General features: G+C 52.8%; 1 long non-coding RNA gene across 1 annotated transcript; it reads left to right on the forward strand.

Moving 5' to 3' along the window:
* Positions 1-3711: 3711 nt before the first annotated feature.
* Positions 3712-5180, forward strand: LOC138065842 (uncharacterized). The gene is made up of 2 exons (XR_011138903.1): positions 3712-4493; positions 4850-5180. It is a non-coding gene; the product is annotated as an uncharacterized lncRNA (long non-coding RNA).
* Positions 5181-22977: the final 17797 nt, after the last annotated feature.

Here is a 22977-nt window from a genome sequence, read left to right on the forward strand (position 1 = left end):
CCAACCCGATAGCCTTCTCTGATGGGATGACTGGCTGGGTAGATGAGGGCAGAGCAGTGGATGTTGTCTCCCTGGACTTGAGCAAGGCTTTGGACACTGTCTCCCATCACATCCTCCTAGGTAAGCTCAGGAAGTGTGGGCTAGATGAGGGGACAGTGAGGTGGCTTGAGAACTGGCTGGATGGCCGAGCTCAGAGGGTTGTGGTGAATGGCGCAGAGTCAAGTTGGAGGCCTGTGGCTAGTGGTGTCCCCCAGGGGTCAGTCCTGGCTCCAGTCTTGTTCAATGTATTCATCAATGACCTGGAGGAAGGCACAGAGTGCACCCTCAGCAAGTTTGCTGATGATACTAAACTGGGGGGAGAGGCTGACACACCAGAAGGCTGTGCTGCCATTCCGAGGGACCTGGACAGGCTGGAGAGCTGGGCGGAGAGGAACCTCCTGAAGTTCAACAAAGGCGAGTGCAAGCTCCTGCACCTAGGCAGGAATAATCCCATGCACCAGGACAGGCTGGGGGTTGACCTGCTGGAAAGTAGCTCTGCAGAGAAGGACCTGGGAGTGCTGGGGGACAGCAAGTTAAGCATGAGGCAGCAGTGTGCCCTTGTGGCCAAGAAGGCCAATGGTCCCCTGGGGTGCATGAGGCAGAGTGTTGCCAGCAGGTGGAGGGAGGTGATCCTGCCCCTCTGCTCAGCCCTGGGGAGGCCTCACCTGGAGTACTGGGTCCAGTGCTGGGCTCCCCAGTACAAGAGAGACATGGCACTGCTGGAGAGAGTCCAGCGGAGGGCTACCAAGATGATGAGAGGGCTGGAGCACCTCTCCTATGAAGAAAGATTGCAAGAGCTGGGCCTGTTCAGCCTGGAGAAGAGAAGACTGAGAGGCGATCTCATCAACGTGTACAAGTATCTGAAGGGAAGGTGTTGAGAGGATGGGGCCAGGCTCTTCTCCGTGGTGCCCAGCAACAGGACAAGAGGCAACGGGCACAAACTGAACCACAGGAAGTTCCATCTGAACCTGAGAAAAAACTTCTTCATTCTGAGGGTGACAGAGCATTGGAACAGGTTGTCCATAAGGGTAGTGGAGTCTCCATCGCTGGAGATTTTCAAAACCCGTCTGGATGTGATCCTGGGCAATATGCTCTAGGTGACCTTGCTTGAGTAGGGAGGTTGGACTAGATGATCTCCAGAGGTCCCATCCAACCTAAACGATTCTGTGATTCTGTGATTCTGTGACAGATAGGCAGAGGAAAGCCAGGACAGGCTGTTCCAAGGACAGGACTCAGAACCATGAGTCCCCAGAACATGAGATGCCCTCACCAGACATTTCCTCACCCAGGGTGGCCTGCAGTGCCTGGCGCTGGCTTTTCCCCAGGGAGATTGTCCTAGCTCAGCTTGGGATGAGTAGGGTACTCAGTCCTGCAGTTTCTCACTGGGTGTCACTGGGGCAGGCTGGTTACCAGCAGCAGCAGCCCAGAGTCCACACTATGGCTTGTTGGTCCACCAGAGACCCTAGCACAAATATTATCTCCCTAAGTCTGGTCACAGGCTGCGTTTGGGATCCTGGACTTGGCCAGGCTCCTTCCCAGCAGCACCTGAGGGTCAAGAGTGTCTCAGCCACACTCTTAGCAAAGAGGTAGTGCACTGGAGGAGCTTCACAGAAGCCTTCTTGGTTAGTGATTTGCCCAAGGCTTTCTAGGGTCCAGCAGACTCATCAATGCCCCAGCAAGGGCTACAGCCTCTTCCTGTCCTGGCATTAGCCATGACACCCTGGAGGCAGCAGCAGTGCGTCCTGCCCAGTTCATCCTAGTCTCCTCAACCTCTTTCCCCAGGACCTCCAGCAGCAGCGGGATGAGGAGGATGGGCTGGGGGAGGGCTCTTGGGCAGCTCCTGGCCCTGTCCTCCTCCTCCACTCTCCCACAGGGTTTCCCTAGCAGTGTGTGGGTGAGGCTTCCAGCTCCTGGACTCCTCTTACCTTATTCCTTCAGGCCCCTAATACGGGATGGTGGATTTCTCTAAGTGCCCTGAGAAAGGGCTTCTGCCCTGGTTCCTCTGCAATGCTGTTGCTGCAGCCTTCACCCAGGGCAACTGTCTGCTTTGAGCAACATCTGGGAATATTTCCTACAGCGACACTTGCCCACAGAGCCTCTGTGTCGGTACTTTGATGCTGCTTTTCTGGCTGGGACAGCTGTAGGGCACCAAGCACGGCACAAAGGTAGTTTCCTTCCTTGTTCCTAGAAAATCAGGCGATTGATACTGCTCTCAATGGTTGTTTCAGCAGAACTTCATGAATATCTCCATCTCCCAATCCCCTCTGCTCCCTCAGCACCTCTTACAACCAGCGCCATTGCCATGCTAGGGAAATATAGGGAGCCAAGGCCTCCCAGCAAGCCCTGGAAGCCCCAACAGAGGGAATGGCTGGACCCCAAGTACCGCAGACATGGGCTGAGGCAGCTGCCAGGCCTGAGCCTGCTGGGCTTTTGGCAGCTGACATGTTGGGAGCAGGGGACATGAGTGTCCGTGTGCCCGTGGTGACTTGGGGTCAGCAAGGTGGGGAGCAGGACGCTGGGGCTGGCCGTGCATGGGACGTGCTCCTGAGTCTGCAGCAGGCAGGGCCGGCGCCTCTCGTGGTGGGTAGTGCTGGGGGAAGGGGTGTCCAGCGCAGGCGGGGACACAGGCTGGTGCAGGTGGGAGAAGGCAGACCCCAGCGCCCGCTTTTGGCTGGTGCCGCACAGCTGGACACTTGCGAGGCTGCCGGTTGCACGGTGCGCGTTTGCACGTGGTGTGCTGTCGGGGAGCGCTGCCCATTGCTAAGGGGAGCAAAAGGCCAAAGGGGCCTGCGGGACATTCCCAAAATAGGGCCCTATTTCCACACGGCAGCGCAGCCACGTCGGGACAGGCAGACTCGGCCGTTTCCGCAGCCTTGGCCTCTGCCCTGGTGATGGGGACGGGCTGACGCCATCCCCGTGGCCAGGTCGTTGTCCCAGCTGTCGGGAGCTCGGGGCCCCACAGTGTGCCTGAACTGGCCCAGCAGTACTGGACCCCCCAAACCCTGCCGGGATGCCACGGTGGGGGTCTCCAAAGTGGTGTGGGTGGGAACGAGCATGTCCCACTCTGTAGGCACGGACAGGGGGGATCAGGGCGAGGGAAGCAGTGCGGCCATCCCATGCACAGCTGCATCCTTGTAGAAGGGAAGGCAGAAAATCAGCTTCAGGGGGTGGTTTCTGGGTCGAGCCCTCCCTGCGCCCACCGGCCTCTCCCTTGCCAAACCGGCCGGCTCATGGGCTCCCTGCAGAGGCCTGTGTCAGGCCCTGGCCGAGCTCTCCCCTGTCCCCAGGTGCAGCGGGAAGCCCGGAGCAGCGCTGCTCCCTGGATGCTTGGTCGTTCCCCACCATGTGCAGCAGTTGCTCAGTGCCCCGAGCCGCAAGAATTTCCCCAGGGCGGTGTCAGGTCATCCATGCACCCCCAGCACGCCCCATGGCTGGGGAAAAGCTCTTGGAAATGGGCTCTATGTCAGGTTTGCTCATGGTCACACACTAATTAGATGCTCTGGTTCTCAGGCGATGCCGAACCCAACACGGCGGCTCACTGACAGAGGGTTCTTTTCACCTCTGAGCTAGTGGCTACAAAATGGTGTTTCACAATTTCTTGGGAGGAGGAGAGTGCCAAGAGTTGTGCAACGTGAGGCGGGAGACGTACCGTGGTGGAAGGGGCAGGAGCTCAGTGCACTTTCCCCACCATCTCCAGCAGCAGCAGGACAGGGAGGATGGGCCGGGAGGGGGCCCTTCAGCAGCTCCCCTCACGGCCACCTCCTGATCCATGTGCAGAAACGCACCAGGATCTCCATCCAGCTCGGGTGAAGGCCAAGCAGAGGCTCAGCCAGGGCCGGTTGCACCACGGCGGAGCTCCAGCTGGGGCCACAGCCAAGCCACAGCCCTGCCGCCGTCCAGCACGGCCGTTGGCTGCAAGGAGAGGAGGGACGGCCACCCCAGGCATAAAAAGCCCTCCCTGTGGCAGGGGGAGCAGACGGTGCCCGTCGAGACGAGACGAGACGAGACGAGACAAGCACTGCCGGAGCCACGGGAGCTGGGCCATGGAGCAGTACTTCTCGGCCACCCAGAAGATGGAGCAGGAGGTGATGTTTCCCAGCCTGCTCCGAGGGGTCTTCCCGGAGCCCGACGAGGCTGCCCCTGCTGCCGACGGCCGCAAGGACCTGTACGAGCGCTACCAGCTCCTGAAGTCCATCAAGCCCGTGGTGGAGAGGGGCCTGGGGTCCGCCACCGAGCAGAGCCTGCCCAGCGCCAGTGTGCACAAAGGCCCAGGCGATGCAGCAGATGCCGATCTGGAAGAGCGCCTTTCCCACCACCTCAACGGCTTGCAGCAGGTCCTCACCCACCTCGCCAGAGACGCCAATGCCCTCACCCGAAGGTACAGCCAAATCCTCGAGCAGATCAACCTCAGTGATGGGCAGCCCAGCTGGTGAACCTGACCCCTGGCCTCCAAGGTAAGAGCTTGGGGAGGAGACACAGAGCCCAGGGCAACCAAGCAAGAGGGGGCCTGTGTCCCTTAGGAGGTCTTGGGGAATTGCTGTGTCATCGGTGTGATCCCTCCAAATGCCAGCAGATTTGAGAGCTCCATGCTGAAAGTGGGGAGTCACCTCTTCCCGTCAGTGTAGACCTTCCTGGAGGATTGATGTTATTTTGCTGGGGCTGCTAGAGTAGGTCTTTCACTGGGCAAGCCAGGGACAAAAACACCCTGGACGGGTCTTTGGCGTTAGGGCACATGCTCTTGCAGAATCCATGGGCGTGACACGAAGGGGAGGATGCTGCCGTCACACGTCATCTCTGCCTCTTCCCACAGGCCAGCTCGCCCTCCAAGCACCGAGGCAGCTCATCCCGGAACACTGGTGCTGCACAACAGCAGCGGTTTTGACCCTGGCAGAACCACATCTCTTCTTGTCCCCACGCGAAGAGGCATCTGCCGTCTTCTCAGAGGTCCATCGGAAGAGCTGCAGGGCTCGAGACATACCTCTTTATTTTCAAAGAGCAGCATGCAGACGACTGCATTGCACCATTGCACTGAGAACTCTTGATAGTCCCTCGTAAATGCTGAGCCCCTTCTCCAGCTGGTACCTGGACTTGGAGGAGAGTTTCCCCCACTCCTTGCTAATAAAACTATTGCCTTGAAGGTGCTTGTGAGGGTTGGCGCTTTCCTTCCGGCTGAAGGCCTGCCCGAGGACTCCCCCAGGGCCAGGGAAGGGGAAAACAGCTCTTCCAGCAGCAGCCCATCTCGGCAGGGCTGGCCCATGCTATGATTTCCCATAGCAGTGCCGTCCCAACTGGTTGCTGTGGGCATGACCGTGCTTCAGCCCCGGTAGTGGCAGAGGCAGGCCCTTTCCCCTTACCCGTCTCGCCTGGGCTCATCCACTCTTGGCAACATCCATCCCGGCACCCTTCCTGGGCCAGCCGCGGGCTTGTGTCCCATCCCTGCCCTCACCGACACCGGCGCTGGTGCTGGAGTGAGCTCAGCTCGGTTGCTGAAAGGGAGAGGAGATCAATTTGATTCAGTAAAACAGCTGGCTTTCACTACCACATGCAGGTGAGGCATGCAGCTCTTGCAGCAGGTATTTCCTGGAGAATCATCTCCCGGGACAGCTCATCCACTCTGCCTGCATCCCCTCGCTGATCGGCTTATCCCTCTCCCCTCCTGCAGGGCCTCCTGCAGCTGGGACGCAGTGGCTGGGAGGGTGGAAGGCCATGGAAACGGGTCCATTGGGGACGCAGCGGGCCCAACGGCTCTGCACAGCCCTCGTGGAGTCCCACGTTGCCCCACGTCCACGCACAGAGAGCAGGCACAGAGCAAAGAAGTTTCCTTGGAGGTCTGAACTTCCCCAGAGAGAAGAAGCCTCGCAGAGAAGCTCAAGGGAGAGGGGCTTGTCCCTGCTCCCGCAAGAGGAGGCAGGAGAGGAAAAGCCTCAGGGGCCTTGGCGAGACCAGCGTTGGGGTGGCAGAGACATGACGAGCTTGCCCACAAGTGAGCTTGTTTGGGCGCTTGCCTTTGCACGAGCAGCATCTTCACCAGACGCTGGGGGAAGTGCTCTGAGCTCCTGCCCCTTGACTGCAGCAGGCTGTAGGCAGCACCACTGCCCCGGGGGCTCCACGTTACATCTCCTTCCCCTTCACGTGCAATGCCAGGCACATGAACGCTCCCCAAATCCTCCCGCTGCCACTGGGGACCCAGCCTGCCTGCACATCAAGCGCTTGGGTCTGTGTAGGCAGTGGGAGAAACAGACCCAGGATGGCTGCTCAGGCCCCTCGATCCTCATCGCAACTTGACCCATCTTGGCCCTGGCGTGCGCGGGGCTGCTGGCACACCAGCCTATGGGTCATTCCCAAAATAGGGCCCTATTTCCACACAGCTGCACGGCCACATCGGGACAGGCAGACTCGGCTCTTTGCCCAGCCTTGGCCTCTGTCCCGGGGATGGGGATGGGACTTGCACCATTGCTGCTGCCAGGCCATTGACCCAGCTGTCAGGAGCTTGGACGCACCATGGCCTCAGGCATGCTGGGGTCCTGGTGACTGTGCCCCACTCCTGGGGGAGGCAAGGGCTCAGGAACAGCCCTTTCCACGTGCGGCGCCCAGAGCCTGCGCTGTGCCCCTGCTCAGCCTGGCCCTGGTCCCGGCCACAGTATCTGGGCTCCACTGCAACCAAGACCCACAGCCGAGAGATAGGTGCAGCTCAGGCCTTCGCTCAAAGCCTGGCTGGCAATAGAGGCGTCTCAGCAGACATCCAGGATCCTTTTCTCCTATAGCCAACATGCGCCTAAGCTCTTGACGTGCTCCAAAATCCCACAGGGCCGAGACATGCTCGTTCCCCCTCCAGCACTGGCGCCCGTCATTTCTGCCTCTCCTTCTGCCTTTCCGAATGATCCCAGTGCTCACAGGGCTGGGGTGGGGTATGTGGCTGCTAGCTTGTAGCTTGGAGGAGGATTTGGGGAACGTTCACGTGCCAAGTGTTGCACAGCAAGGGGAAGGAGACGTAACGTGGTCGTGAGGGCAGGAGCTCAGTGCACTTTCCCCACCATCTCCAGCAGCAGCAGGACAGGGAGGATGGGCCGGGAGGGGGCCCTGACAAATATTACCTTGAAAATATGCACGTGCTGACGTTTTCGTACAGTTATTAGACCGCAAGGAATCTTACGACTGAAGTGCAGCTGATAAAAAACTCTGTCAAGTGGACAGGCTGGTAAAGGTGAGGCGCATCCAGATTTCAGGTACGCAGCTGCAGAGAACTCAGGAGCTCATTGCCTCTTCCGCGGCAGTTCAGCACAAGCACTGCTCAGTGCTGCTGCAACGCTGCTCCGGGCAAAGTCCTTCTGCAGGCGTCTCGTTACTAATCTAAAACCGCTTGAAAACAAACACAACCAGGAGGCGTTCTGCATTGGTCAGCCTGTCTCTGGGCAGATGAAGGCCAACTTTCAGGCCAATTTTGTTATACGGAGCTTCCCTGAACAAAGCCGATCTTGTTCCCTGAGACTGAGAGCTGAGATCTCAGGTTAGACTGAGTTCTTCTGAACATACAGAACGCAGTGCTCCTAGCATTTCTTACCTATGGCTCCTTCCGCTCACTACTCTTCCCCAGGCGTCTCTATTTTTTTGCCTCTGTCCAGGCTGCAAGACTCAAAAAGCAAAATACTTGCCCTTCTGGAAAGGAAGGGCCTGTGGCCAGCCGCACTATTGAGGAAAGCTGCTGTCACAGCCTTCACGGCCTCAGGCTCCCCCAAGGCCCCCACCCACACCCATGAGCCGGGAGCCCCATTTCAGCTCAGCCCAGTCCCTGCCTGAGCTACGTCATAGCTCTGCTGGTCTCCAGCCCTGTTTCTGGCCCCCTTGCCTTTGGCTCCTCCATGGGTCCTGGGCTCCCTCCACGGGCCCTGGACCTGGCTCCTCGCTCACCGTGGCTGGCGTTGCTGCTGGAGCCCATTACCAGCACCCGGCTCTGCTCAGGCTCCATGGGACTGTGCCCCGTCCGCGAGGGCACTGCCCACGCTGCTCCACCCTCAGCTCATGGTTTGCCTTCGCCTAGGCAAAGTAACGAGTTCCAATTACCCAAAAAGGTGGACAACCACCACTCCTACCAGGCAACATAAGGATTTCAGAACAGGTCTAGCTCCTGTCTCTGTCTCAACCCTGGCAAGGTGGTAGGCTTCTGTCTTCAACCAGAAAAAAGGAGGAGCACAAGAGTGATCCTGGGAGACGCTTCAGCCCTGCCTATTGCAATTCCTCCTGAAGAAGGGAAGAGATGACACAGGCTAGGGGACAAGTGGAGCGGGAAGATGGACATGGTTGTCTCCAGCTTGCCTTTGGAGCTCCTCTGTCCCCGCGCTAATGGTAGAGCTAGACTTTGCTGGAGCATGAGAAAGGAAGGGAAGCCAATTTTAAGTGTTCTCAGTGAGGACCAGGGAGCAGGGGAAGTCCATGGGCTCTGCTCATTTACCTCACTGGAGCTGAAAGAGGGGATCTGCGATGGCTGGAGAGTCAGTGCCCTGGGGAGCCGATCAGTCAGAGCAAGGAAGGCCTGTGCTCACTTCAGGCAATGGCTTTTGGCCTGGGCTTCGCCCTTGGCAGCAACAGAGGCTCGTGGTGCCCCGGGGAAGTATCAGACTTGATGAACCCCTGCTGCTCACCACCACTGTTGAACATGACTGATAAGGGACGTGAGATGTTGCAGAAAACGTCTGTGCCCTGGGATGACTACCAAAGGTCCTTGGCAGAAAGAGCAGGGCGACAGGGCAGACCAGGCCTTCTCCGGGCATGGCAGGCGATGCTGGGCTCTGCTCTGTGATGGAGTCTCTCGAGGCACAATCAGTATGGCCCGCCCCATCCAAAAAGGCTGGCCTGGGCCTGGTTCACGTTGCAGCTCCCCTTCCTCGCTCTGCCCTCAGCCCTACCAAGTCTGTCACCTGCTATATCACCCCACTCCCCAAAACTGCCTACATCAAGTCACACCACATTGGTTCCCCCTCCGCCTTGTGCTTGGGGCCTGGGCAAAGGGGACAGAGACAGGGCTGCCCAAGGCACAGCGTGCCTGGTTCAGTGCTCTCCCAGCACCGGGGGGCTCTTGTCAGGCTGGAGAGGCTTGTGGTGCCCGTGGGGCTGCAGCAGACCTGGGCAGAATCACAGAACCAGAGAATAATTGTAGTCGGAAGGGACTTCTGGGGGTCTCCGGGCCCACCCTTCCCAAAGCAGGTGGTATTAGACCACGTGGCTCATGGCATTGTCTAGTCGAGTCTTCACTATGCCCCAAAATGTGTATTCCCTTTGCTCTGCCCCCCTGTTCCAGCGTTTGGCAACCCTCCCGGTGACAAAGTTTTTCCTTACGTCCAGTCAGAAGTTCCCATATTGCAATTTGTGCTGTTGACTCCTGTCGTTGCGCACCTCTGAGAAGAGACTGGCTCCATCTTCTTGACATGCTCCCGTGAGGCAGCTGCACACAGCAACAAGACCCCCCTTTCCCTTCTCTTTTCCAGGCTGAACAAACCTGGTGCTCTCAGCATTTCCTCACATGTCCTGCGCTTCAGTCCTCAACCATCCCAGGAGCCTCCCCTGGACTCACTCCAACCTGTCACTGTCTGTCTGCTAACGAGCAGCCCAAAACCAGACACAATGCCCAGATGTGCTCTTACAAATGCCTAATGGAGGGGAAGAATCACTGCCCCGGACCTCCTGGCTCCGCTCTTGCTAACACAGCCTCGCATGCAGTTGTGCTTCTTTGCAGCAAGGACGCACTGACGACACGCGGGCAACTTTGAGTCCACCAGGACCCCCAGGGACTCTTCTGCAAAGCTGCTGTCTAGCCGGTTGGCCTCACGCCTGGACTGCTTCATGGGAAAATTCTGATCCAATTGCAAGACACCATTGCATCACGGTGTCCCTGGGGAAGCATCCAACCCCAGTGACCCCTTGCTGCTCCCCACCACTGTTGAACGTGACTGATAAGAGATGTGAGATATTCACAGATGTGAGATGTGAGATCTGTATCCTGGAAGAACCAGCAAAGCTCACTGGCAGAAAGAGCAGGCAGACAGGGCAGCACAGCACCTCTCCAGGCACGGCAGAGGATGCTGGGCTCTGCTCTGCGACACACTTGCTCTGGGCACAGTCAATATTGCCAGCTGTCACGGGGGAAAAAATGTTCCGTTCACTCAGTTTAACCAAAATAGGAGCGTAGTTGTCTATTAGCAACATTAAACTAATGAGCAACCAGTGGACTCTACATTCAGCATCAGCATCAGGAATACAGACAAACCACGGCACTAGACCCAAAATGTTAAATACCTACAGATTTCCAAACACCCATCTATAGCCAATCCCAAAGACAGTCTAACCACGCACACACACACACACATCAGCCTGCAAGCTGGCTGCAAGGCTATGACAGGGAGGATGCTCCATCTGGCCAAGACAGAGGCCTTGATGCCATCCGGGTTACTTCTTTCAGTGTCAAATGGGCTTTGCCTACTGCTGTCTCCACTCCAAGGTCTCTCCCTACTGCTGGGGATTGTCATGCTTCTTTTACGCTTCTGTTCAGGCTGGTTCCTTCTTTGTTCCAAAAGTCTCTCTGTAATTCCCTGCTCACTGTTTAATCCAGCTGATGGTCGTCTTTCTCTGTAACGTGATCAGCTGATGGTCCTCTTCCTCCTTAACGCAGACAGTTTTGGCCTCACACCCTCCAGACAGTTTTCTGCCTTTGATACAGTCACACACACTCGTTATAGTCATGTTCTCATCTTAGCAGGGTTTGTTATCCAGGTCATTTGCCAAAAGGGGACCATGCGGGCGCTCCACACCAGCCCTGAATAAGGAAGGGGGCCAGGGCAGGGCTCACAAGGGGACTGCCCCTCCTGGGGCTCTCCTCAGCCTCAAGTCCACTGCCAAAATTGCCCAAATCAAGTCACACCTCCCCGCGAGGCAGAGGTCTCCCCTGTGAATCCCAAACATCATTTGGGGATTCTGGTGGCAGAGCTTAGCCTCCACCCCTTCTCCCAGCCTTTCCTCCCTCTGGAGGCCGAATAAACTTCTGAGGAAGCAAGATCTGCCTCTGCAGGGAATTTGCTTTTGTATTGGGCTGGAACTCAACCCCAGTCCTGTTGAGATGGTGTCATGTCACAGCCATCCCCCAGTCCCCCGGCTCTTACACGTTACAAAAGCTTGGTGTACTCCTGTCATCCTCCTGTGCAGGAAGCTTGGAACCCAACCCAGCTCTGCCATCTTTCCCCAGACTCCTTCTCTTCCTTCCACCAGCATCCCCTGCCCTCCCCGGCCCCCGATTTCCCAGCCCCTTACTCGCATGGGTGCCTGCACTTCCTTCCCCTCAGCCCACACTTGTGCAGCCCTGCAGTCCCAGCACTCTTTCCTTCACGTACAGCCCCTGGGACAACCTGATGAAATCCCTGCCAGCCCCAAGACTACCTCCAGCAAGTCTACTTCCTCCCCACTTTGCTCCCATGGAGGCCATGGTACCATCCAGAGCCCAGGCACAGGTGAGGATGCTCAGATGGGGTGAGGGGGAAGAGAGAGTTTCACTCAACTTTGATCGCTGTGAGCTGTGAGGGGATCACAAGCCGTCAAAGCAATGCATTGCCAGCTGGTGTGCAGGCAGGGGGCTGCGAGCTCTTTCCCTTCATCCCTCTGCCAGAAGCAGCAGCAGCTACAGGTTGGGCCTCAGCACAGGTGATTCCTTCCTTCCCAGAAAGACATTTCACCCTGGGAATATCTTGCTGAACTGGGCGCTAGAGGGAGGTGTCCCCTTGCCTCTTTAGTCCTTTTTTTAAATAACTCAGCTGTTTCAAAACAGCCTTTTTGTGGCTAAAAAATACAGCCTGTTCCTCCACCAATTTGTAGCTTTGATTAAAGAAACCAGGGATCTGAGAGTATCTGTGCTGAGAGAAGCAATGGGACTATGCCATGGGCTCTGCTTTTGTGTTGCACTGTGCTGCTGCATGTGCCAGGCTCTGCTCTCTGGATCTGCTACATCATAAAAGGGAAAAAATGCCTCTGAGACTGAAATGTGAGACTCATCAGCTCTAAAACTCTCACTCAAAAATGAGCAAAAGTTCTGCAAATGGTTCACGCGTTTCTGTTTATTACCTGGCGGCAGCTCCATGCTTTGTTCGCGTGTTCATGCTCACATTTCCCAATGCTGTGGGGCTCTGATTGCTGAGTAACACTGTGAAGCTCTGTAGCACTGTAAAGAGTGAACAACAAGAAAACAGAAGAGCCATTTGCTTTCTTTTAGTGAAACTCTAAGAGCACATAAGATGAAAAAGAAAACATATTTCACAATTTAACACTGAAATGCACTGTCACTTCAAACTCTCCCTCACTAGCACCCTGCCTTGGCATCCTGACCAGTGGCAGATTCTGTACTGAAACCAGCCCTGTTTAAATTCATGCACACTCTCAAAAACACCCAGAGTCATCGACTGTGTTATACTCCTTGCACAGAGGGAACCCAGAAGTGGACTGTGGACATCTGGTGCTGCACGTAATTCCTCAGGTGAATATGTTCTTTAGACAAGAAGGATCACCCATATCCAGGAAGCATCTTGTAATATTCCAAAACTAAATGTGACCTGTTTTACGCTTCTTTAATAGATTAAAACTGGTGACGTGTCTTTGCCAACAGGTTGGCCAGCCTGGTAAGGAGGGCTTTAAACTAGGCAAGATGGGGGAAGGGGAGTGGTCTAGTGGCAGGGGAGTCAGTAAAACACCGCTCAAGTCAGGATGCCTCCAGCGGGTGCATACAGCCAGGGGAGACAGCATGCAACATGGCTATGGAGGATCCTCTTGCACCTCTCCTGGGAAGCCTGTGTGCTTGACCGGCTCTCTGAAATGCCTGTACACCAATGCATGCAGCATGGGGAATAAACAGGGAGAGTTAGAGATCTGTGGGCGGTCTCAGGGCCACGATCTCATTGCGGTTACAGAGACGTGGTGGGATAGTTCACATGACTGGGATGCTGTCATGGATGGCTATGTGCTTTTTAGGAAAGACAGGCCAGGCAGGCGACGTGGTGGAGTTGCTCTTTATGTGAGGGAGCAACTAGAATGCGTGGAGCTCTGCCTGGGGGTGGATGAAGAGCAAGTGGAGAGCCTATGGGTAAGGATTAAAGGGCAGGGTAACATGGGTGACACTGTTGTGGGGGTTTACTACCTGATCCGGAGGAAGTCATCGATGAGGCCTTCTACAGACAGCTGGAAGTAGCCTCACGATCACAGGCCCTGGTTCTCATGGGAGACTTCAACCACCCTGACATCTGCTGGCAAGACAGCACAGCTAGGCACAAACAGTCAAAGAGGTTCCTGCAGAGGACTGATGATAATTTCTTGACTCAGGTGGTGGAGACGCCAACGAGGAGAGGTGCAATGCTAGACCTTGTACTAACAAGCAAAGAAGGTCTAGTTGGGGATGTGAAGGTTGGGGGCAGCCTTGGCTGCAGTGACCAGGAGATGGTGGAGTTCAGGATCCTACGAGGAGGGAGCAGGGCAATGAGTAGGATTGCAATGCTGGACTTCAGGAGAGCTGACTTTGGCCTCTTCAGGGACCTACTTAGGGGAATCTCCTGGGGTAGGGCCCTAGAGGGAAGGGGGGTCCAAGAAAGCTGGTTAATATTCAAGCATCACCTCCTCCAGGCTCAAGAGCAGTGCATCCCTCTGAGGAAGAAGTCCAGCAAAGCGGGCAGGAGACCTGCATGGATGAGCAAGGAACTCCTGGCAAAACTCCAGCAGAAGAAGGAAGTGTACAGAATGTGGAAAAGTGTACAGGCCACGTGGGAGGAATACAGGGACGTTGTCAGAGTGTGCAGGGATGCGACAAGGAAGGCTAAGGCCCAGTTGGAATTAAATCTGGCAAGGGATGTCAAGGACAACAAGAAGGGGTTCTTCAAATACATCAATAGCAAAAGGAAGACGAGGGGAAACGTGGGCCCGCTGCTGAATGGGGTGGGTGCCCTGGTGACGAAGGATACAGAGAAGGCAGAGTTATTGAATGCTGCCTTTGTTTCAGTCTTCACTGCTAAGGTCAGTCCTCAGGAATTCCAGACCTTGGAGACAAGAGAGGAAGGCTGGAGAGAGGAAGACTCTCCCTTGGTGGAGGAGGATCAGGTTAGAGATCTTTTGTCCAGACTTGACATCCACAAATCCATGGGCCCCGATGGGATGCACCCACGAGTGCTGAGGGAGCTGGCGGATGTTATCGCTAGGCCACTCTCCATCCTCTTGGAAAGGTCCTGGAGATCAGGAGAGGTGCCTGAGCACTGGAAGAAAGCCAACGTCACCCCAGTCTTCCAAAAGGGCAAGGAGGAGGAGCCAGGGAACTGCAGGCCTGTCAGCCTCACCTCCACCCCTCCAAAGGTGATGGAACAGCCCCTCCTGAAGGTCCTCACTAAGCATCTGGAGGACAAGAAGGTGATCAGGAGGAGTCAGCACAGATTCACCAAAGGGAAATCATGCTTGACCAACCCGATAGCCTTCTCTGATGGGATGACTGGCTGGGTAGATGAGGGCAGAGCAGTGGATGTTGTCTCCCTGGACTTGAGCAAGGCTTTGGACACTGTCTCCCATCACATCCTCCTAGGTAAGCTCAGGAAGTGTGGGCTAGATGAGGGGACAGTGAGGTGGCTTGAGAACTGGCTGGATGGCCGAGCTCAGAGGGTTGTGGTGAATGGCACAGAGTCTAGTTGGAGGCCTGTGGCTAGTGGTGTCCCCCAGGGGTCAGTCCTGGCTCCAGTCTTGTTCAATGTATTCATCAATGACCTGGAGGAAGGCACAGAGTGCACCCTCAGCAAGTTTGCTGATGATACTAAACTGGGGGGAGAGGCTAACACACCAGAAGGCTGTGCTGCCATTCCGAGGGACCTGGACAGGCTGGAGAGGTGGGCAGAGAGGAACCTCATGAAGTTCAACAAAGGCAAGTGCAGGGTCCTGCACCTAGGCAGGAATAATCCCATGCGCCAGTACAGGCTGGGGGTTGACCTGCTGGAAAGCAGCTCTGCTACTGGGAGTCCTGGTGGACAACAGGTTAAGCATGAGGCAGCAGTGTGCCCTTGTGGCCAAGAAGGCCAATGGTCCCCTGGGGTGCATGAGGCAGAGTGTTGCCAGCAGGTCGAGGGAGGTGATCCTGCCCCTCTGCTCAGCCCTGGGGAGGCCTCACCTGGAGTACTGTGTCCAGTTCTGGGCTCCCCAGTACAAGAGAGACATGGCACTGCTGGAGAGAGTCCAGCGGAGGGCTACCAAGATGATGAGGGGACTGGAGCATCTCTCCTCTGAAGAAAGGCTGCAAGAGCTGGGCCTGTTCAGCCTGGAGAAGAGAAGATTGAGAGGGGATCTCATCAACGTGTACAAGTATCTGAAGGGGGAGTGTCAAGAGGACGAGGCCAATCTCTTTTCCGTGGTGCCCAGCAACAGGACAAGAGGCAACGGGCAGAAACTTAACCACAGGAGGTTCCACCTAAACCTGAGAAAAAACTTGTTCACTGTGAGGGTGACAGAGCATTGGAACAGGTTGTCCATAAGGGTAGTGGAGTCTCCTTCCCTGGAGATATTCAAAACCCGTCTGGATGTGATCCTGGGAAATATGCTCTAGAGGTCCCTGCTTGAGCAGGGAGGTTGGACCAGATGATCTCCAGAGGTCTCTTCCAACCTCAACCATTCTGTGATTCTGTGATTCTGTGATTCTGGTTGCATTAATGGTGATCCTATGCACCATGCTGACCGAAGAAGAGATGTGGGAATTTCTCTGAGGCCAATCTGTAGTCCCTCTGCCAACCAGGATCAGGTCTTCACATTGGTCACTTTTAATCTTGTTTGCTGCATCCTGTTCTCCTAGGGTTTCTTAGAGAAAGACAATTCGTGAAAAGCACAGCACCACCCAGGAATAGGCACTGAGCTGTCTGCCCTTCAAATGGCAAACTAAGATATCTGTAAGCTATTGTGAATATTGCATCCAAGCACCCTTCAAAGAAACAGGGCAGGTATGCAATAGAAATCGGACCTTGTCATCTGTGTTGTAGCTCCCCTAAAGGGAACAAGGCATTTGTCTTACAATGTGATCATCCTATTCCAGTAAGTTTGAGCTGCTAGGATATGGAAAGTGTGAGTAAAACCTGCAAAATTTAATCCTCTCCCTTCATTGTGACAAATGGGGGTTTCACATCTAACTAGAGCTAAAGCCCAAATGGAAGAAGGAGGTACTAGAAAAATACCCCGGAACCTACATATCCTTTTGTAGGAGCTTCTCACTTCTGGACGCTTTTTGGTGTAAGTGTACACGGAGACTGTGACACATGGCCAGACTGTCCCTTTGCTTCTCAGCAGCTTGCCAGTGCTTCAGCCTGACTCCAGTATGGCAGCCTGAATCAGCACAGAGACCCGAAACAGATGCTGCAGGCCCGGTGCTTCCGCTCCAGCAGGAGAACTATTGGGAAAGGAAATGTTGAGAGATATCTGCGCCTACACCCAGTAGAGGCCCCATGCTTTATGAGTGTAGATGACTAGAGCCGAAGAGGAAAGCAGGCATACCTTTTGCACCAGATCTTTTCTCAAATTCTCCAGAATCTTATTTCTACAGTAGCTGCCAAAAGACTTCCTCTTGACTGAAGCCATGGGCTTCACAGGCTCCCATGGAGCAATACACAGCCTAAGTCTGTTGTCTCTTTCTCTCCTTATTTCTATGTGTTTGACTGGCAGAAAAGGGTCTTATCTCTCAGCCCTGCCTCTCCTTTACTAGCCCAACCTTTCCTCTCTCCCACCACCAGCCTGGGAAGAGTGGGCTGTAGCTCAGCAGTAAGACCCAGCAGAGACCTGCTGGGCTGCCATCCTTCATAGACTACACTGAAGTCATCCTCTCTTCTACAGATTCTCCTATTTCTGGTAAGATAGACAGTATCAGCCTGAACTGGGACTGGACACGACCCATTGCTGGGGATGCACCCAGTGTTCCTCAAGATGGGGCAACCAGCTCATGTTGACACCTTTAATAGGACTGCTGTGTTACAGGGAGACGGGAATAGTGGCAACCATATACTTTGCTCTACCCTACACCCTCCATACGACAATGTCAGAGCTGGTGAACAGCTCAGGATGGGAAAGTCCATGAGGACATAAAGGAAGATAGACAAGAAGAGAACATTGCTGTTTCTAGTCAGGCTTCTTGCCAGACCATGGCAAACAGAGTGGAGACTGCGCATCACACAAACACGCACACACACATACACACAAACACACACACACAGAGTGGATGTCTCTCATAGATCATAGACACAGTCATTGTTCCAAGAAAGTCTACAGTCAAATGGGATATAACCAAGGGAAAGAAGTGAATGGACATGAGGGGCGGGAGAAAATAATGTAGTTTCTCAGCAGTGTGGGCCCTGATGGCTTGTTGGGTTATTTTCACTGACGGCAATATGAGCGGTTAACTCAGTATCCTAGCAAAAACAAGACTCAAGCAACTTTCAGCGCCCCCTAGCAGTCCTGGATTTGGTGAGAGTGCCTCTCCCCATTCATCCTACTATGGCGCTGGGGATGCAGCATGCACTGAATGGTATCCTGGAGCCTGTTCAAAGCCAGTTCAGATCCCTGCTAAGGCCATGGGTCACAGATTCCCCAAGTATGTGAAAGTAGGTGGAGCTAATAAATGACTGGAGGGCAGTGCGTAGAAATGCCAGTGATGTTTGCATAAGAGAAGCACATGGCTGTTTAATTTAGGAGTGGCTCCAGGGTGCAGAGCCACCTGCTCAGCTGCGCTGGTACAATTTCTGAGTAGAGCTAGAGCAACCTACTATTTGTTTTGCTTTGCAGCCGTGTTACACTTCACCCATCAGTGCTAGAGGTTTGCCCATATGCAGGTTTCCTCCTTACTGTTCACTGCTGGCTGCAAATGAAGCAAATGCCCAGGATTTGGCCAAATGGGGTACGGATCCAGTGATGTCAATGGGAGCTGATGTGGCAGTGAGCTCTTGGATCCCAAGCAGTCGTGACTGATGACAAAGAGGCACTTCACTGCAACACAGATTGTGTAGGCTGGCCTCATGTCACTAGAGTAACTTGGCAGTTTGCAGGAATCAGTGTATCAGACTGTCCCTCTACAGATACTAATTTTTTTTCTACCATGACCTTTTCAAGGGATCTCCTTTGTCCTGGTACCCGCGGCAAACCCCAGAGAGATCAGTTAAGTCAGAGGTTCTCCCGATAGCCCTGCTGTTAAGGTCCCAGCTGGAGAATAAAAACACTGTGCCAAGGACCCCTGCTCTCTGCAGCAGAGCGACAGAAGGAGGAGCAGTCTGAGAGACCTCACCATTAAGCGTTGAAGGGGTAGAGCTGTGTCAAGTTCACGGAAAAGTGGCACAGGCTGTGAAGACGTAGGAAAGCAAGGTGAGCTCTGGGGCAAGGCGCTAGGTCAGGAGCCCCTGTGTTTTGGAAAATTGAGCTGGTTCAAGGCCAGGATTTCTCAGAGAAGCTGTACGGACTCTGGCTGGGCAAGGGAGCTTTGCTGAACGGGGATTTACTGGGATGCTGGGGAATGCTGTCTGAATTCAGAATGGCCAGGCCAAGTTTGTAGCCTATCCTCTTTGCTAGCACGTCCACTGCTGTTTAAAATAACCTGGCTTGTGTCCTAGCTTTCCATGGGAATCTCCTCCACAGAGACCCCCTGGAGGAAATGGGGCCTGGGAATCAACTTCCTTAGGTGCCCTTCCTGCTGAACTATCACCACAAATTAGCAGCAGTGATAATGGTAATGGCTACAATATCACACTACAGGTGGAGATCAGCCATTGCCTCCATGTTCTAGGCAAAAGGACCAAAACAAAATGGCTTTATCTCCTCAAGAAACTTAGATATTATACAAGCAGGAACAAGTGGAGAAAGACAAATGGAAGCTGCTCCATGTGGCCTTCCAGCTGCTTCCCCAAATCCAAGCCTCTCATTTCATTTCCTGTTTTAGCATCTGCTTTCTGTAACCATTTTATTCTTTTTTTTTCACTTGAATTTATTGTATTTATTTGTATTAGGGCATAAAACCCAAATGTGAATGCTGTTTATCTAATTCTTTTAAACAGAAGCTGCTGATCCAATGTGTTAAGGAAATAAATCTGTTAAAAATGCTTCTATGGACAATATTATTTTCTAAACAGCTGTTCCAGTTCATTGTTATGTACATATTTATACAATTTTCAAAAACACATATTTATTCCCCACAAAGTCATTGTCAAGTTATTCACTGTTTGGCAGATATAAGATTCTCAGGATTATTTTGGTTATTCTTATGATTCATGCCGTGGTTGCTTGTACAAGGTCCAGGCACAGACTAATCCTTTATGCAAAGATAGTGAAAGGATGGTCCCTGCCTGAAAGAGCTTACAGTCTTGGAAATGCTCCTCTGCCATTAGAAAATAGGCTCTAGAGAGAAATCAGCTTTTGAAGTGTCTGCAGAAAGAAATGGCAGGGCAAGCAGGCACCCTGAGCAGAATAGGCAAGTGGCTTGAGCACCCTAGGAGCAATGAGAGAAGTGGAGTACGTCCAACTGGTTCTCATTCCTTGTCTTTCTCATGGCTCTATGACCCATTTTGGCAGCCAGCCTCTCCAACAGGTCTCATCAGCCTTCCATTTGAGGACAGGAAGGGATCTATGAAGGTGCTCCAGCCACAGGTCTTAACAACACTTTTAACTTCTTACCTGGCTTCATGAGGTAACCTCTACCGACTCATAAGTTGCTCAAAATACACTGAGTTTCCATGTTTTCCCTCTGCAGTTCCCAACAGCCATAGGAAAGCAGCAGAAGTGAAGCCCATGGTGCCCTACACAATAAAGGGTGAACATGCCTGAACAGCTCATGAACCAAGTTGAAAGTCAATCCAGTCAGCAGCACAGTGTGTTCAGCACGAGCTGGAACAAGCATAGTCAGTCAGCAGCAGCAGCATGGTGCCTGCTGGTCTGCACAAACTGGGTGTCATGCTGCCTCCAAGAGCTGTTCCAGCACACAATGAATGCAAAGTCCTCTCAGGGAACCAGCAAGGACTCTAACAATGGCACTGGGAGGGATATGTTCTTCTAGTGGAAAGGCAATGGCAACTATTAAACAAAGGGAACACTGGGAACTTTTACCCACCATCACGTTGCGTTTCCCCACCTGGCCATTCCCCAAGTACCCAAGTCCTCAGATTAGCACCTTAATGAGCTTGCTAGATCCACTTAGCAAACATCCTCAGAGCTCTCCTTTTCTTCTCGACAGACAGATCCCCAAAAGATCCTCAGTGCATCAAATGCAGCTTTAAAAGACCCAAAGGATGAAAGATTGCAGGGACCCAGGCCAACTGGTAACAAACATGAAGCCCAGTAGAGATCCTGGGTAGAAATTCCAGCCTAATGCAGAGCAAGTTCCATTCCCCGATGGGACAAACCCAGCTAACCTCCCCACAACTGCACAGTGGTGGCCAAGGCTTCCCTAGGGCTGTGGAAAAGCAGCTACAATGGAGCTGCTGATTGTGAGAATCCCAGGACTCTGGTCTCCCAAGGCTACGGAGACTTTCATGGTCTTGGCTTTTGATTTCCTTCCCAAGAGAAGAATGAAATTCAAACCACTCTCGGCTAGTTGTTAGCATCAGCATAGACTTCTGAAAGTGTGGTCAGATCTGCCTCTTCCAAGTCCCTCCAAAACCCTGATTCCACTTTTGCCTTTCATGAGTTGCTCCTCCCCCACCCCCAACTGATTTCCTCAGTGTTGCTTTGACTATGGGGTAAAAGGAGGAGTGATGAACTGCAAGAGCAACTGTTTCCACTTAGTGCAGGCACAGAGGGCTTCAACTGAGAGTCAGATGCTTGCACTGTAAAACGTTCTGCAACTGTGGCATCAGACAGGTCAGATGTGTGGACTTGGTAATCCAGGATGCCACCTCTAGTGTAACCAGCTCTACAGAAAGGCACTAAATCCTCATTGGTAGGTAGCAATATGCCAATGGTTTGGGCAGTGAGAATTTTTTCCTACAGTCTCTTTTGAGATCAGAAGAATTTGGCAGTTTAAATCAAATCCTTACCAAAAAGGGAAAAAAATCCAACTGGCAGTATTTTGCATAGCAAGACTGAAAATGCCATCCTGAAGCAAGCCATGCAGTTGATAGGATTAAAAAGTCCCAGCAGAAGCACAAAGAACAATAAGATTTTTCCCATACATGGTGACTTTCAGCCAAATATCTCAAAATACTTCACAGACTTCAGGGCTGATTCTTTGTCCCATGACGAGCCAGCAAAAGTGGCTGAGATATAAAAAAGAGTGGAGGAACCAGATCAGTATGTTAATCAAACCAAAGGACCACCTGTGGTCAGCCTAGTAGCAGGTAACAGTGTGCTGTTGATGTCAGCTAGTAACTATTTCTTTTGCTGAAGTTGTAAGGATCTGCACTGTGGCATTGAAGGTTTCTTCCCAAGCATCATGAACCAGCCTTGATTCTGGCTTTGGGAAACCTTACAGATGAGCTTTTGCACAAACTAACCTCTTCTACAGCTAATCACCATTCCCCAGTGAAAAGCTTGTGAGAGCAAAGAGGTGATGGTCTGCCCATTTATTCAGTTCTGCAGCTACAGAAGGAAAGATTACTAACTCTACCATCACAGATGTACCATGGAGAGCAAACATGGACTCTTATCTTTGTCAATTATATCCAGGATATTTCTGAAAGACCTGTGTGAGCCAGTCCAAGGATCAGGATTTGCAGGAATCCATGACCCAGACCTTCCAGCTGTTTTCCAATAAACATTTATAAGTCACAAAACCTGAACTTCCAAGGAGACATCATGTTCCACTACATCCAGCACTATTAATTCTTGTGGTGTGGCAAACGGAGAATCCAAGCCCTTCTATTTAACCTCCATCACTAAGATGCGGGTTATTAATGAGGATCTTTCAGGATGGTTTTAGAGGGGTGGAGGCAAGGTGTAAGTCAGGTCCAATGAAAGTTTCACCTGAAGGCAGAAAGCATTGAGAAGAATCTGGGTCTAGCTTTCATGGAGCCTTTGGTGAGGATTGGTTTTATTTCCAAGTGATTGAATCAGTGCAAATTAAAACACTTCCTGCTCTTTGTCTTCAGCTTCTGTTCAGACCAGTGCTCTGTTCTGGGTGGATATAAATGCAGCAAAATCTTTGGAGGATGCAAAACCAGCAAAGCGTGAACCCAACACAGATTTTGCACATACGGTTTCCTTATATACCATGCTGTCATTTTTCACCACTAAAATCTCACTCAGGAAGATTTTTATGAAGCGCTATCTTTGTCGGAGATTTTTCCTTTGACTGTTGGCATCAGGAAGCAGTCTGCAATACGAAAAAGAGTGCGGCATGCTTGGTGAAGGAGGTAATAAACTTTTATTAGCCCAGCCGATAAAACTAGAAAAAAATAAGCCAGCTGAAACAGAAGCTGACAGACTTGAGGGAAATTTTGTGTGCCCAAAAGCCTGGATATTTTAATCTATCTAGACCAGTTGATCTAATAAAAGATATTGTCTCTCTTTACAAACTTTGACTTAGACCTCTGGACAATCACGCCCACAAGGTTGCTACCATAATGAAACAAAGACACATAAGTGGTGAGTAACCTTAGGACAAAGTGGTGAGTAACCTTAGGACAATTTGTAAGCAACGGTGTACTCAAAAATATCTGGAACAAGGAAACGCTGCAAGATTTTGGTACGGATCTGAACTTCAGGTGATTTCTAACTCTCATTTGGAGAGGCTGCTTAGCAACCTCACTCTGCTTGAACATCTTGTTTAAAATCTAATGAACACAGACTTCCTGGTGAGTTTTACAATGCTGTGTGTTTCCAGATAGGTGAGAAACAGTCCCACTGTTGTGGGACAGCACTACTGTCATGGTGCTTTCCACTCGTGATCCTCGCCGAATGCAGAATATTAGAAAACAACGCCATGCAAAG

The sequence above is a fragment of the Struthio camelus genome, chromosome 1, assembly GCF_040807025.1.
Source record: "Struthio camelus isolate bStrCam1 chromosome 1, bStrCam1.hap1, whole genome shotgun sequence".
NCBI classification, from domain to species: domain Eukaryota; kingdom Metazoa; phylum Chordata; class Aves; order Struthioniformes; family Struthionidae; genus Struthio; species Struthio camelus.